Raw genomic sequence first — 5,732 nt, forward strand, 5'->3', positions numbered from 1 at the left:
ATGCTGATTTTCAACATCATCTTCATCTTTGGAATTGACAACCCAAATGCCAAGAATAACATTGCTGTTTCCACCAAAAACACCTTACCGGACTCAGACCGGGTAGATCCTCCTGAAAATGCCTCGTGTACTGCTGTAGCTGTCTTGCTGCACTATTTCTTGTTGGCAACATTTATGTGGACAGCGCTCAATTCTGCACATTTGTACTTACTGCTGCTCAAAACCCTGAGGCCCATTCCTGGACACTTCACTTTAATCATGTCAATAATTGGATGGGGTAAGAATTAGAGTCTCATATGCAGAGGGCTTTTCAAAATGTAAGTAGTGCATTCAGTGTAAGCTTTAAACATATTAATCCAATAGACAGAAAATGAAATACAGTCAGTTTCTTTGGGTTCGCTATGTGGTTTAACAGGTAGCTTACAGTTACTTCTAATGTCCTTTTACTGATTCACCTGCAGTTTACCAGCTCAGTCTGCTGTCACTGCATTAACATGGAGATCAGTAGAATTATAGGATATACATGGCATGTTCATTGTCACAGCAACTCCCGTCTGCTGCATACAACCAGAATTTTGGCAATAGCTAAGGGCTTCAAGAATATTGTATCACCTGAAACAAAATTGTTTCTGATAAATGATTGCATACTTGGAGTCAAATTGTGCCCTAGGAAGAGTATGTGAGATTCCCATTGATTTCAATAGGAGCCATTCATCCATCCAAAAGCAAAAATTGGCTTGTATTATTTATTATGTACTACTTCGTAATAAACATTTAGCACATCTTCAGAGCATAGCAATAAGCAGCAATGCTGCAAGATCAAGGGGAACTACTGGGAGAACTGAGGGAGGCAGGGGGTACCCACTGAATAAGACAGGAGTCTCTGGGACTCAGCTTCATTCAGTACAGTATTCTAAAAGTGTGCGTGAATATCTTAGTTGTCTTTGCCTCACTGAGTATGCAGCTGATGTGGGATACAGCTTTCTCGTGGTATCTACTAAATAGTTCTAGATTGTGAAAAGGGGCTAGGATTGCACAGTTGCTGTAAGAGAGCCAACTGCAGCACAGCAGAGGAGTTTGCTTTGCTGCCAGGATGTGGGGCGCCTCTAGAAGGCATGCACAGGAACTGATGCTCCACAGGTAAACTCAGTAAGGTTTGGCCCTGAGCTTCCCATAGATAACTTCCCTACTCAATCCCAAATCCTGCCTTTTCCTCAAGGCCACTATTGCCCCTTAACTGAGTGCAGGACAGATAGAAAATGGGCCTTAACAAGCCTTGAGGGTCTTAGCAGGTAGGTTTCCCCCTTATTTGGGTATTTCTGCAGAAGGGGGTGATCTAGACCTAGGTAATTAAACAATACACTACTGATCTCTCTTGATCTCTCTCTGTGTCTATTAGGAGTGCCTGCTGTAGTGGTTGCTATAACACTTGGAGCTACCTATAGAGAGGGCAAGCAATTAAACTACCGACAGGAAGAGTTGTAAGTAAATGAATGATTACACCACTTGTTTTATTGTATCTTTAATGTGCAGCAACATTAATGCTACCCTGGATTTACTATGGCAGTAATTGTAACTAATTAATGAATCCAGTCCTGGACCTCTTAGTCCTTACCCAAGCAAAACTTCTGTTAAACTCAGCTGGAGTTTTGCCTAAGTAAGGACTTCAGGCTTTGGTCCTTTGTTAACAAATGCTGATTAAAGCACTGGCCAAAATTTGCCTTGAATGCTCAGGCACAACTCCTCATTGACTTCAGCGGCAACTGTGCATGCTCTCAGCCCCTTTGAAATTCAGGCCACTTATTTAGGTGCCTAAATAGGGATTTAAGTGCTTAAATTTAGGCATGTAGATTTTTAAATTTTGGCCTACATCACTAATGTCCACAATTACCCTATATTATTTGGTACCTGCTTTCTATATGACTGCAGCCACACCATAATAGGCTGTCTTATAAAATATGCTGGGCTGGGCACAGTCTGTGATTGGTTCTAGTGGACCGTAAGTATGTAATCAGAGGTAGATTCTTTCAAGTGAGATGTAAAAACAAAACCCTTTCCACCTGGATCACTAAATATCCCATGGTGCTTTTGTCAAGATTTAGGGAGTATTAATGTTCTTATCTGAGATTACTGTTTGTTAAACAAAAACACGACAGTTATACTGTAACCTCCTCCTCCCTTCCTTGGCCCCACTTATCTGTTTCAGCTGCTGCCTCTTTCATCTTGCCATGAACATAGATTGTAAACTTTCTGGGGCAGGGGCTGTCTTTATACTACATGTATGTACAATCCCAAGTACAGTGGGGCTCTCTGATCCTTGATTGAAGGTTCCGAGGCTCTATTCTAATACAGACATAATAATAATAATAATAAACTCCCATGTCCTGGTCAGATTCCAGTTTGGATAATTACATTCTGTCTCCCCCAAATTCTCCTGTGCCGTTTCAGTTTGCTAACCTATTCTTCACTTCTCCTGGGGAGAAAAAAATTAAAAATAGCTTTATTAGTGCTGAATGTCTACAGTGCCCCATTCTAGATATGGCTGCGTTTCACTAGTGGGTGAGTGATGTCTATAAAGTCCTCTGGGATCCTTCAGGATGAAAGGTGGTGTATTATGTTATGGTTATGCATTTATAATATGTCTGCCAAATCTGTTGAAATGGTCTCTCTTTATGTTTAAGTTGCTGGCTTGCAGTCCTGGATGACAAAGGGGAAGTGAGCATAAAAAAGCCCATGATATGGGCATTCCTTTTGGTAGTGGCAGTCATCCTTCTGTTTAACATTATCATCTTTGTCAAGATCACTGTCTTTGTTATGTGGAAGGAGAACACAAATCTGACAAGGTGAGGGGATGGAAGAGAACTCAGAGCATTTAGAATATGAATATATGTTTTCTCTCATATGACATGGACTCAAAGGTTTGACAGAAGGCTCTTTCATTTAAAAAAAATATATTTTCAAAGAAACTAGAATATCACAGAGTGCAATAGCCCTCACTATAAGAACATAAGAACATAAGAACGGCCGTACCGGGTCAGACCAAAGGTCCATCTAGCCCAGTATCCTGTCTACTGACAGTGGCCAATGCCAGGTGCCCCAGAGGGAGTGAACCTAACAGGTAATGATCAAGTGATCTCTCTCCTGCCATCCATCTCCACCCTCTGACAAACAGAGGCTAGGGTCACCATTCTTTACCCATCTTGGCTAATAGTCATTAATGGACTTAACCACCATGAATTTATCCAGTTCTCTTTTAAACGCTGTTATAGTCCTAGCCTTCATAACCTCCTCAGGTAAGGAGTTCCACAAGTTGACTGTGCGCTGCGTGAAGAAGAACTTCCTTTGATTTGTTTTAAACCTGCTGCCTATTAATTTCATTTGGTGACCCCTAGTTCTTGTATTATGGGAATAAGTAAATAACTTTTCCTTATCTACTTTCTCCACATCACTCATGATTTTATATACCTCTATCATATCCCCCCTTAGTCTCCTCTTTTCCAAGCTGAAGAGTCCTAGCCTCTTTAATCTCTCCTCATATGGGACGCGTTCCAAACCCCTAATCATTTTAGTTGCCCTTTTCTGAACCTTTTCTAGTGCCAGTATATCTTTTTTGAGATGAGGAGACCACATCTGTACGCAGTATTCGAGATGAGGGCGAACTATTGATTTATATAAGGGCAATTATATATTCTCAGTCTTATTCTCCATCCCCTTTTTAATGATTCCTAACATCCTGTTTGCTTTTTTGACCGCCTCTGCACACTGCGTGGACATCTTCAGAGAACTATCCACGATGACTCCAAGATCTTTTTCCTGACTTGTTGTAGCTAAATTAGCCCCCATCATATTGTATGTATAGTTGGGGTTATTTTTTCCAATGTGCATTACTTTACATTTATCCACATTAAATTTCATTTGCCATTTTGTTGCCCAATCACTTAGTTTTGTGAGATCTTTTTGAAGTTCTTCACAGTCTGCTTTGGTCTTAACTATCTTTAGCAGTTTAGTATCATCTGCAAACTTTGCCACCTCACCGTTTACCCCTTTCTTCAGATCATTTATGAATAAGTTGAATAGGATCGGTCCGAGGACTGACCCTTGGGGAACACCACTAGTTACCCCTCTCCATTCTGAGAATTTACCATTAATTCCTACCCTTTGTTCCCTGTCTTTTAACCAGTTCTCAGTCCATGAAAGGACCTTCCCTTTTATCCCATGACAGCTTAATTTACGTAAGAGCCTTTGGTGAGGGACCTTGTCAAAGACTTTCTGGAAATCTAAGTACACTATGTCCACTGGATCCCCCTTGTCCACATGTTTGTTGACCCCTTCAGAGAACTCTAATAGATTAGTAAGACACGATTTCCCTTTACAGAAACCATGTTGACTATTGCTCAACAGTTTATGTTTTTCTCTGTGTCTGACAATTTTATTCTTAGCTATTGTTTCGACTAATTTGCCCGGTACCGACATTAGACTTACCGGTCCGTAATTGCCGGGATCACCTCTAGAGCCCTTTTTAAATATTGGCGTTACATTAGCTAACTTCCAGTCATTGGGTACAGAAGCCGATTTAAAGGACAGGTTACAAACCTTAGTTAATAGTTCCGCAACTGCACATTTGAGTTCTTTCAGAACTCTTGGGTGAATGCCATCTGGTCCCGGTGACTTGTTAATGTTAAGTTTATCAATTAATTCCAAAACCTCCTCTAGTGACACTTCAATCTGTGACAGTTCCTCAGATTTGTCACCTATGAAAGCCGGCTCAGGTTTGGGAATCTCCCTAACATCCTCAGCCGTGAAGAGTGAAGCAAAGAATCCATTTAGTTTCTCTGCAATGACTTTATCGTCTTTAAGTGCTCCTTTTGTATCTCAATCATCAAGGGGCCCCACTGGTTGTTTAGCAGGCTTCCTGCTTCTGATGTACTTAAAAAACATTTTGTTATTACCTTTGGAATTTTTGGCTAGCCGTTCTTCAAACTCCTCTTTGGCTTTCCTTATTTCATTCTTGCACTTAATTTGGCAGTGTTTATGCTCCTTTCTATTTGCCTCACAAGGATTTGACTTCCACTTTTTAAAGGAAGTCTTTTTATCTCTCACTGCTTCTTTTACATGGTTGTTAAGCCACGGTGGCTCTTTTTTAGTTCTTTTACTGTGTTTCTTAATTTGGGGTATACATTGAAGTTGGGCCTCTATTATGGTGTCTTTAAAAAGCGTCCATGCAGCTTGCAGGGATTTCACTTTAGTCACTGTACCTTTTAACTTCTGTTTAACTAACCTCCTCATTTTTGCATAGTTCCCCCTTTTGAAATTAAATGCCACAGTGTTGGGCTGTTGAGATGTTCTTCCCACCACAGGGATGTTGAATGCTATTGTATTATGGTCACTATTTCCAAGCAGTCCTGTTATAGTTACCTCTTGGACCAGCTCCTGTGCTCCACTCAGGACTAAATCTAGAGTTGCCTCTCCCCTTGTGGGTTCCCGTACCAGCAGCTCGATGAAGCAGTCATTTAAAGTATCAACAAATTTTATCTCTGCATTTCGTCCTGAAGTTAAATGTTCCCAGTCAATATGGGGATAATTGAAATCCCCCACTATTATTGAGTTCTTAATTTTGATAGCCTCTCTAATTTCCCTTAGCATTTCATCATCACTATCACTGTCCTGGTCAGGTGGTTGATAGTAGATCCCTAATGTTTTATTCTTATTAGAGCATGAAATTTCTATCCATA

At 40.6% G+C, this 5,732-nt stretch overlaps 1 long non-coding RNA gene across 1 annotated transcript; it reads left to right on the forward strand.

Annotated features, from left to right (window-relative positions):
- The first annotated feature begins 149 nt into the window (after nucleotides 1–149).
- LOC112123762 lies at nucleotides 150–2,763 on the forward strand. The gene is made up of 3 exons (XR_002909561.1): nucleotides 150–277; nucleotides 1,400–1,481; nucleotides 2,682–2,763. It is a non-coding gene; the product is annotated as an uncharacterized LOC112123762 (long non-coding RNA).
- Nucleotides 2,764–5,732: the final 2,969 nt, after the last annotated feature.

This window comes from Terrapene carolina, unplaced genomic scaffold, assembly GCF_002925995.2.
Source record: "Terrapene carolina triunguis isolate 2854851 unplaced genomic scaffold, T_m_triunguis-2.0 Scaffold12278, whole genome shotgun sequence".
In the NCBI taxonomy this organism is placed as follows: Eukaryota; Metazoa; Chordata; order Testudines; family Emydidae; genus Terrapene; species Terrapene triunguis.